Raw genomic sequence first — 10,897 nt, 5'->3', positions numbered from 1 at the left:
CTTGGTTTACTTTGAGTATTAGGAATACCTGGATTTTGCCCATCCTTCCAAACAGCAGTGTCTCCGTCTGGGAGCTTCTAGCTGGTGAAGTGCAGAGGGCCTTGGAAGACTTGAGACAGTAGGGCCAATTTTTTTGTTCAAGTGCCTAGGCTGTTAACTTACTGACTAGAATAGATATGATCTTCTTCATTTTGCATCAACTCTACCAATCCATTGTATTTTATATTAAACAGTATATTCAAACCAGCTGTCGCTCTTGTACTTAAGAACTGGGAGTCTAACTTACCCATCAGATGTTTAAGCTCATTTAAAGTCAAAAGCCTTTATTCAACGCAGTAGTAATGAATCATGTCAGTTAATTAGGACCAGATCCCACTGAAGTACATCTACCAAGCATGTAGGTTCAACGGAGGACGATTGAGAGACCTGAGTGAAACAGCTGCTGAATTCTGTTAACTATCCAACTTTTCTGGTGACCATATGGTCTCATGGGCTTTCTAGGGAAAAATTCCTAGACTTGACAAAGGTGGAATCTCAGTGTCATCAGGACCTGCTCAGCCAAGTCAAAGGCTCCAGGCCACTCAATAGGTAGCTCAATGAAAACATTCTGATATGCTGATATTGAAGTCTATTCTTTTCAAAACCCTGAAATGTGGAGAGCTCTGCTGGTCAGTGGCAAGAAGCTGCACTGCAATCCCCGAGGTGCACAGTTTGAATCCACCAGATGCTCTGCTGGAGAAGGAGGGACAATCTCCTCCTGTACCAGTCAGATCCAATATGACGGTACACACACACACAAAATAATAATTTAAAAAAAAAACCCACAACCCTGAAATGCAAGCTATAGAAGCTGTGCCCCATCATTTTTATCAAATGGAGAGTGTTAACTGAAAATAAGTCACTAGAATTGGAAGTCAGAGGTTCATTTCATAACTATGTATGTTGTTTGCATTATTAGCAGGCTGCCCAATGCTTTTGCAGCGCATAAACACCCTAGAGTATCATCTTCTCATTTTGTTTGAGTCACAATACTGTTGCTACCAAACCCAACCCACTGTCATTAAATTGATTCTGACTCAGTGATCCTGTAAGACAAGGCTGTAAATCTTTAACAGAATCAGACTTCCTCATCTTCTTCCTGAAGAGTAGCTGGTGTTTTGAACCAACAACTTTTTGGTTAGCAGCCAAATTCTTAAACCTCTGTGCCACCAAGGCTCTTCTTTGCTTTTGTGTGGTTACAAGAACCATATAAAAATTATTCACTGCACTGCAAGATGGTATGAATTTTCTATGATAAGCACTACATAAAACTCTTTTCTATACTTTTCCCAAACCTAGGTGTTATAATTAAACATTCTTGCTAGCTAAGGGATAAAACTTCCTGATTTGTTAGATTTCCTTGCTTGCTTTCTTAGTGTCAAGAGTACCTGCCAGCTCACATTTCTTACTGTTCTGTAAGTTTCTCTTCATCAGCAATCCCACCACCTGCCTATTTTCTAAACTTCGGCTGGAATTCAAATAAGATTTCTGAAGCAGTTAGCTAGGTTGATACCTTCTGAAAAGGAAAGGACTGCTCTTAAGAATTAAAAACCAAGTAACAAGTAGGATGATCAGCAAGTTATTGTTATGTGCCATGGAGTCGCCTGTGACTCTGCAGAAGCTCTGAAGCCTGCCCTGTCCTGAGCCAGTCTCACTGATTCCAACACATCTACCCCCATTATCCCAGTTACTGTATCAATCCATCTCATCTGCAGTCTTCCTCCCCTGCACTGTCCTCCACCATTCTGAGCATGATGTCCTTCCCAAGGACTGGTCCCTTCTGGCCACATGCCAAAAGTACGTGAGATAGAGCTTTAAAATCCTAATCTCCAAGGAGAAACTTCATTTTACCCCCTCCAAGACAGACTTACTTGTTTTCTTGGCAGTCCATGGACTAATATAAGACAGGGACTAATAAAAGTCCATGGTCAAATGTAAGACAAAAAATAAAGAGCCTGTAACAGCAGCCAGTGCTTTCTGTTCAGCCTGAACTTCCTTTATACCACTGGTTCTTAATAATAAACCACTTCCTGAAATGCTTCCATGTTGACGAAGTCTTTTTGGTCCAGTGATTTCTGTGTATTTCTTCCATCTTATTTTGAAGCGTTCTGAGCCATCCAATATTATGTCCAAAGAATCCCTAGCTATTAATACAATGTGAGGTTTGAATCCTTAATGCTTTCAATTTTAGAAATACCAACTGTGTTCTTTCTTCCTTTTTGGTTTTCTGACTCCAGGTTTTTGCAAATGTTATAATAATTTGCTTTGACAAATTGCACTGGGAAAGTCTGCAGTTAGAGATCTCTCCAAAGTACTGAAAAGCAATGATGTCAATCTGGAGACTAAGGTGCACCTGATCCAGGCCATGTTGTTATTGTTGTTGTTAAGTGCCGTGGATTCATAGGCAACTCATAGCAACCCTACGAAGGAAAGTCCTTGACACTTGCGTGACTTTCATCCTTTCTCCAGGTTCATAGGGTTTCCCAAGGCAAGCTATTTATGGGAGTGGATGCCACTCCTGCTTCCAAGCTTGTTTTAACCAAGGAGCGCCGCCAAACACTGTCCTCCATGGGTAACCATTATCGCGTTTGACCTAGAAGAATTTTTCATCAAAAATAATTAAAGACAGGCCCCAGGACTCTACAGGATTTGAAGCTAGCACCTGGAGCAAGCTCCACAGGCTCCGCCCTTATTTCCCCTTATTTTAAGGCTCTGGGCTGCCCACCCACTTTTGAAGGGCAAAAAAAGAGCAGTAACACACAGCAAAAAGGACCCCAGAAACTTCCCTTGCCTTGACTGCCACCAGGTCGAGCCACCATCGAGATGCCAGCCATCCCGCCAGTCAGCCAGCCGACTTCCAGAGTGCAGGGAGACTGATCCAGGCCATAGTCTTTCCAATTACTTGCTATGCGTCAAAGCTGGAAAATGACAAGGGATGATAGAACTGATGCCTTTGGGCTGTGGTGCTGGAGAAGAGCACTGAATATACCATAGACTGCCAAGAGAACAAACAGGTTCATCCTAGAGAGGGTGAAACCAGCCTGCAAGGATTCTGAAGCTTCGTGTAACATACTTTGGTCATGTTGCAAGGAGGGATCAGTCCTTGGAGAGTGACATCATGCTTGGAAGAACAGAGAGACAGTGCAAGAGAGGAAGGCCCTCAAGATAGATTGATTCAGTGACTGTGGTAATGAGGGTAGGTGTGTCAGAAACAGCTATAGAGCAGGTTTCAGTGCAATTGGACATAGGGTTGCTCTGAGTTGCAAGCAACATGTTGGACTGCGCATTGAAGTCTTCTGTTCAGCTCTTTTAGTTCATCATTTCTTCCTTTGGTTTTAGCTTTCCTTCGTTCTATAGTAACCTTCTGTCTCTTCTGAAAGTTCCTTTCAGTGTTATTCTTGTACTTTTAAATGAACTTTTGCTTTCTTCACATGATTGCCTTGATGGCATTGCAGAGTTTGCCTAATCTGATCAGTTCAGTGCTTTATATGTATTCTTATATGTATTCTTTTTTTTTAAGTAGTTTTCCATTCATAGAAATTTTTTTTATAACATTAGTTACCATTGTTGTTGCTATTGTGTATCATTGAGATGGATCCCACCCATAACTGACCCTCTGGCAGGTTTTCAGAGGCAGTTAATCACATAGGAGGGGCAGTTGGTGGATTCAAACTGCATGCCTTCAGCATTGCAGCACAGCTTCTTGCCACTAGGCCACAAGAGCTCTAATTTTTATTTTTATTTTTTTTTAAACCACTTTATCTTATACTGGTTTACTTACAAAGTTCGTATACATTGTTTTTCATACAGGATCTTTACCATTTCCTTTACCCACACCTCCCTCTATCCATCAAATTGTGTGACACTATGATTACTCCCCTGCCCACCCTCATCCATTGGATCCTCATACATGTTTTATTAGTTATCTATTTCTAGAATAATAGTCTTATACAATATTTGTCCTTCAGGGACTGAGTTAGTTCACTTAGCATAATGCTTCCCAGTCCCATCCAAGATAGGTAGTGATTTTCAAAGCCATTGCTCCTGCATGCTGCTGAGTATTCCACCATGTGCATGTACTATAATTTCTCAATTCCTTTGATTATGTTTGGACATTTGGGACATTTCCATGTTCTTGTGATGGTGAATGCTGTTGCTATTAACACTGGTGTACAAATCTCCATTTGTGCCTCAGTTCTCATTTTCTCAGGGTATAGTCCAAGCAGTGGAATAGCTGGGTCATATGGAATATCTAAGTGCAGCTTTCTGAGGAAACGCCAAACTACCTTCCAGAGTTGTTGTACCATTTTACAATACTATCCAAATTTATTCTTCAGATGGTGTAAAAGAAGCAAATGCAATGTGGGGATGACCAAGTCTGACAAAATTCTACCCAGTTCATAAACAGGAACTATCCCCATCAATAATATCCATAGTATTATACAAACAGCTACATCATCAGATATGCCAGTCCACATGCTCCTGTACCTATTTGTAGTAATCATTGGGTTCAATGTTCATTGCAACTTGACTCATAGACTTTACTCAAAGTTGTGGAGTTTAATATCACCCAATGCAAGTTCTGGTTTAGTCTAGTAGTCTCAAGCCACACTAACAAAGCATAATTCCTCAATTAGTGAAAAGTAAGGTTCAGTTCAGCAGCACAAATGCAAGAAGTCTCTGGTTTTCTCAATCATCCAGCAAACTTTATCTTAGAGCAGTTACAAGGCAGCTTTTCCTTCAGTCATCCAGCAAGCAAATTTTTAACTATGGCCTTTAGGGTTCCTCTAATTACATCTTGTCACAGTTCTCTTCACAGCAGTGCCACAGTCTCTTCACCTCTCTCCACTGTCTCCATTCTTTTAAAGTGTGGGAAGCTCTCTCTTATATTGGTCCCAAAGCTGTTGATGATTTGCAGATGTCTCCCATTAAGATAGATAGCTGGAGGCCATGCAAAAGGGAGTGAACACAATGACTAGAAAAGCCAATTTTCAAGGATTCTGACACCCCAAACGGTTTCTCTAAATCCAAGGGGGATATACTCAAGGTCATATTTTGGCTCTTATGGATATATTTTCTTTAGGTTCTACTTGAAATTGCATATAAGCAACTAATGACCAATTTCCAGAGATGGTCCTTACAAACAGATGCAGCTCTGGGAGTGCTCACTCATTTATGCCAAGAAATTTGGAAGACAGCTATCTGGACAATAGACTTTCCTCTATATTACTCTATTTGGCAGGACCACAACTCCCCACATTTAACCAAGCACTCAGCTGACTCACTTTCATGTTCAACCATCACCTCCATTAAATAAAAACTCCAAACCAGTATCATGCCAGCTGTCTCTTTTCTTTGGCACATTCAAACAGCTTTGTTGTTAGGTGCCATCAAGTCAAGTACAACTCAGTGACCCTATGAACAACAGATCTGAACTCTGACCTATTCTGTGCCATCTTTACACTTCCTGACACACTAGAGCCCTTTGTGGCAATCACCATGTCAAACCACCTGGTTGAGGGTTTTCTTCTCTCTTGCTGACCCAATTCTCTTCCAAACATCATGTCCCTCTCAAAGGAATAGCCACTCTTAGCAACATGCCCGAAGTATGTGAGATGAAGTCTCATCACCCTTGCCTCCAAAGAGCACCTTGGCTGCAATCTCTCCAAGACATATTTGTTTCTTCTTTTGGTTGTTCATGGGATGGTCAGTGCTCTTCTCTAACACCACAGCTTAAAGGCATCAATTCTTCTGTCATCCCTATTCATTGTCTAGCTCTCAGATGATATCCCATCAATGACCCAGAAAGCATCAAAATATGGAGGGAATATGCAGAATCACTGTACCAAAAAGAGTTGATTGACGCTGAAAAATTTCAGGAAGTACCATGAGCAGTAGTCATTGGTAATGAAGGAAGAAGTGGAAGCTGGATAGAAGGCATTGGCAAAAATTAGGCCCAAGAATTGATGGGATACCAATTGATTTGTTTCAATCAATTCTAGCGGCTTAAGAGTGCTGAAAGAAGGAAATCACTGCTTTATAAATCTATAAATCAGTGCTGTAAAAACGTTATAAACCCACCATGCTTCTCAGCAAGTTCTTATGTTGAGTGAATATCAGGTACTCAGAAAATGAGAAATGAGTAGTTGGGAAGGCATTTCCAAGTTAGTTGTCAGCTACCTTTTCAGAATTCCAATTTCAGACTTTTACTACCATTTCAAGCTATTGCCTTTTACTTCTTTCCTTAGCAAATCAAATCACTTCATCTCCTACTTTAGGTATCTAATGTTGTTGTTAAGTGCCGTCGAGTCGCAGGCGACCCATAGCAACCCTATGAAGGAGAGTCCTCAATGCTTGGGTGTCTCTCATGCTCTCTCCAGGTTCATAGGGTTTCTGGAGGCAAGCTATTACGGAAGTGGATGCCACTCCTCCTTAGGTATCTAATACATGAGAAATTTTGCAATTCCTTAACTTCCAACCTATCTCCCTATCAATATACTGGCCTCTGACCCTTTCATCTTGCTCAGACAAACATTCACCCATTCTTCGAATATCTGAGTGTCTAGTAAATTCCAGGCACTGTGCTTTAGGCCTGGAGAATACAACTTGGCGGTGGGGGTAGAGAGGATATAAAAGACAACAAGCAGCAGCAGAGAGGACACAGGATGCCTTTGAGGATCTGAAAGCTAGTAGGTGTGGCTGCTAATAAAGGAGTGTTTGAAATTGTGGTCATTTAAAAAAAATTTTTTTATTTTTATTTTTTTTAATTTTATTTTTATTTTTTTTATTTTTTAATTTAGTTTGTTTATTTTTCATTTCAATGAACATCTACAGAGATTTTGGAATTCCATTCGTTCATTGTTGCACCCTTCTCCCTGCACAAACCCCTCTCCCGTCCCCTCCCAAAACTGTGGTCATTTTTGTGTGCCACTGTAAAGATTTTATCTTTACTTAAAGACACAAAGATTCTAAGCAGGGAAAGGACATGATTAGATTCTCGGATTCTCATTCTGAAAACACCAGTCTGTTGGTTAAAGCTAGTGGCTACCTGCTTGTTTCTTACTTCTTTCTCATAGACTGAAAAGATTTCAAACAGGTTTTCAGGCCTTAACACACACTCAGACTCTTAGGGGCAGTGGATGGAACTTTATCTGCTTACAAAGTTCCCAAGAGATTCTAAAGGACAGTTGTCTGAGAATCATTCTTTTGAAGCATTAAAAAAATGAAACTACATTGTTGTATTTCTTTTTCTGATCATCTCTTGCATCTGGTATGGATATTTAAAAATGAGATTTGGGAAAGACTTTATAAACTATATCATATAAAAAAAATAAACAAATAAACTATATCATAAAACTACCTCATTCTCAAAATAAAACAACCTACCTCATTCTCTTCCTTTTCCTTTCCACTGAGATCACTTAATGGTAAGGAATTGCAATGCCAACTCAAAGGCAGGGCTTCAAATACACCAGCCACTCCATAAGAGAAAAATGGATATAATCTCCCATGCAGTTTATAGCCTCTGAAAACCTGCTGGAGGGTCAGCTATAAGTCAGTTCCGTTGTTGTTACGGCACATAGCAATAACATGGGTAGGCATTAGTACTAATTTGTGGTTAAACTGCCAAAGTCAAATGAAGATCTCTTTTTCAACCAATTTATTTTCTACTTATTTCAGAGCGCCCTCTCTACCAAAACTATTATGCGTTTTAGAACATTAAGTTAGTGTGTAAATAGCCAGTTAAGCTCTGTATGGTTAATTCACAGTCAATTATAAAAAACCAAAAACAGTTGCCACATAAAATTAATTCTAAATGCTATTCTAAACCAAACAAATCCACCTGCATTAAGTGGATTCACACTCACAGTGAACCTGTAGCACAGAGAACTGTCTCATAGAATTTCCAAGGCAATAAATCCTTACAGAAAAAGATTGCCACATATTTCTTCCCAAAGAGTGGTTCGTGAAGTCAGAATACTGACTTTAAACATAATGTCACCAGAGCGCCTCGAAAATTGTTTTTCTATTTAGCGCAGTGGCGGACTTGAGGTACGGTTCTTCCCCTCCACCACCTGGGACCTTCACTAAGCAACCATGTTCAAGGGCCCTGCGGTTGGCATTGATCTTGGCACCACCTACTCCTGTGTAGGGGTCTTCCAGCATGGGAAAGTGGAGATCATTGCAAATGATCAAGGCAACCAGACCACCCCAAGCTATGTCGCATTTACCGATACCGAACGATTGACTGACGATGCAGCAAAGAATCAAGTTGCAATGAATCCTACTAACACAGTATTCAAAGCCAAATGTCTCATTGGACGAAGATTTGATGATGCTGTTGTGCAGTCCGATATGAAACACTAGCCCTTCATGGTGGTGAACGATGCAGGTAGGCCCAAATAGAATATAAAGGAGAGACCAAAAGTTTCTATCCAGAAGAGGTGTCCTCTATGGTTCTCAAAAAGATGAAGGAAATTGCAGAAGCCTACCTTGGGAAGACTGTTAACAATGCTGTTGTCACTGTACCAGCCTACTTCAATGACTCTCAGCGCCAGGCTACCAAAGATGCTGGAACCATTGCTGGCCTCAATGTCCTCCGAATCATCAATGAGCCAACTGCTGCTGCTATTGCTTATGGTCTAGACAAAAAGGTTGGTGCTGAAAGGAACGTGCTCATGTTTGACTTAGGAGGTGGCACTTTTGATGTATCCATCCTCACTACTGAAGATGGGATATTTGAGGTCAAGTCTACAGCTAGAGACACCCATTTGGGTGGACAAGACTTTGACAACAGAATGGTCAACCATTTCATTGCAGAGTTCAAGCACAAGCATAAGAAAGACATCAGTGAAAACAAGAGGGCTGTCAAATACCTCTGCACTGCTTGTGAACGTGCAAAGCACACACTTTCTTCCAGCACCCTGGCCAGTATTGAGATAGATTCACTGTATGAGGGAATCGACTTCTATACTTCCATTACCCGAGCCCGCTTTGAACAATTGAATGCTGATATTTTCCGTGGCACTCTGGACCCCGTGGAGAAAGCTCTGAGGGATGCTAAGCTAGACAAGTCACAGATCCATGATATTGTCCTGGTGGGTGGTTCTACCAGAATTCCCAAGATTCAGAAGCTTCTTCAGGATTTCTTCAATGGAAAGGAGTTGAACAAGAGCATCAACCCAGATGAGGCTGTTGCTTGTGGTGCAGCTGTCCAGGCGGCCATTCTCTCTGGAGACAAATCTGAAAATGTTCAAGATTTGCTGCTTCTGGATGTCACTCCACTTTCTCTTGGTATTGAAACTGCTGGTGGAGTCATGACTGTCCTCATCAAGTGGAATACAACCATTCCTACTAAGCAGACGCAGGCCTTCACAACCTACTCTGACAACCAGCTTAGTGTACTCATTCAGGTCTATGAAAGAGAGCGTGCCATGACCAAAGATAACAACCTGCTTGGCAAGTTTGAGCTCACTGGGATACCACCTGCACCTCGTGGTGTTCCTCAGATTGAAGTCACATTTGATATTGATGCCAATGGTATCCTTAATGTTTCTGCTGTTGACAAGAGCACTGGGAAAGAAAACAAGATTACCATCATCAATGATAAGGGCCGCTTGAGTAAGGAAGACATTGAACGAATGGTCCAGGAGGCTGAGAAGTACAAAGCTGAAGATGAGAAGCAAAGAGATAAGGTGTCTTCTAAGAATTCCCTTGAGTCTTATGCATTTAATATGAAAGCAACAGTTGAAGATGAAAAGCTTCAATGCAAGATCAATGACGAGGACAAGCAGATCCTTGACAAGTGCAATGAAATTATCAACTGGCTTGATAAGAATCAGACTGCAGAAAAGGAGGAATTTGAGCATCAGCAGAAGGAACTAGAGAAGGTCTGCAAACCCATAATCACCAAGCTGTACCAGAGTGCTGGAGGCATGCCTGGTGGCTTCCCTGGTGGTGGAGCTCCTCCATCTGGTGGTGCCTCTTCTGGACCCACCATTGAAGAGGTTGACTAAACCAATCTGCATATTTTATAGCATTCATTGTCCCACAGTTAAATTTTGAAGGACCCAAATTTGTAGCACACTGCAGTTGAAAAGTCTAAACTGCTAGACTAAATTTCTGGGCATTCTCAATACTTGAATATGGAATGTGTATAGGGAAAGGAATTAACATTGCACTTTATTATCACTGTATTGTAAGTGGAAAATTCAATGTCTCAAATAAAGATGTATTTAAAATTGGCAAAAAAAAATGTTTTTCTAGCACCACAACAAGAGAAAGGTAAATAACCCAAGTGAAAAATGGGCACAGGATATGAACAGATACATCACCAAAGAGGACATTCACATGACAAACACATGAAGAAATGTTCAAAATCCCTAGCTCTAAGAGAGATGCAAATCAAAACAACTATGAGATATCATCTCACCAGTAAGAATAGCAAATTTTTTTGCCTTTTAAAAAAATTTATTATTAATTTCAATGAAAATTTACAGAGACTTTATATTTCCATTCATTCATTTTTGTACTTTTCTCCCTTCCCAACCCTCCCCCCTACTACACTACCCTCTTGGAAAAGTAAAAGAAAAATTCTTTCATTGTTTTACATTCCCTCCTCCCAGGTCCACTCCACTATGCAGCCTTCGCTCTGGGCTCCTATCATGACAAAAATACCTAATCACATATCCCTTTTAAACAGTTTTCTCGCTCATCTGTTTCAATGCAGTATATATTTTTGAACCCATCTTTCCCAGTCTCCCCCCAACCCCGATGTCAGTCCTCTTTCACAACAGTGGCGCCATGCAGTATTTGTCGTTTTGTGACTGAGATACTTCACTCAGCATAATGTCCTCCA

The 10,897-nt window shown here is 40.8% G+C and overlaps 1 pseudogene; it reads left to right on the top strand.

Moving 5' to 3' along the window:
* Positions 1-8,136: 8,136 nt before the first annotated feature.
* Positions 8,137-10,055, top strand: LOC102851477 (annotated as a pseudogene).
* The last annotated feature ends 842 nt before the right edge of the window (positions 10,056-10,897 follow it).

Source organism: Elephantulus edwardii, unplaced genomic scaffold, assembly GCF_000299155.1.
Source record: "Elephantulus edwardii isolate Elephantulus edwardi_28Jun2011 unplaced genomic scaffold, EleEdw1.0 scaffold00212, whole genome shotgun sequence".
NCBI lineage: Eukaryota > Metazoa > Chordata > Mammalia > Macroscelidea > Macroscelididae > Elephantulus > Elephantulus edwardii.
This window is presented reverse-complemented; position numbering and strand designations above follow the sequence as displayed.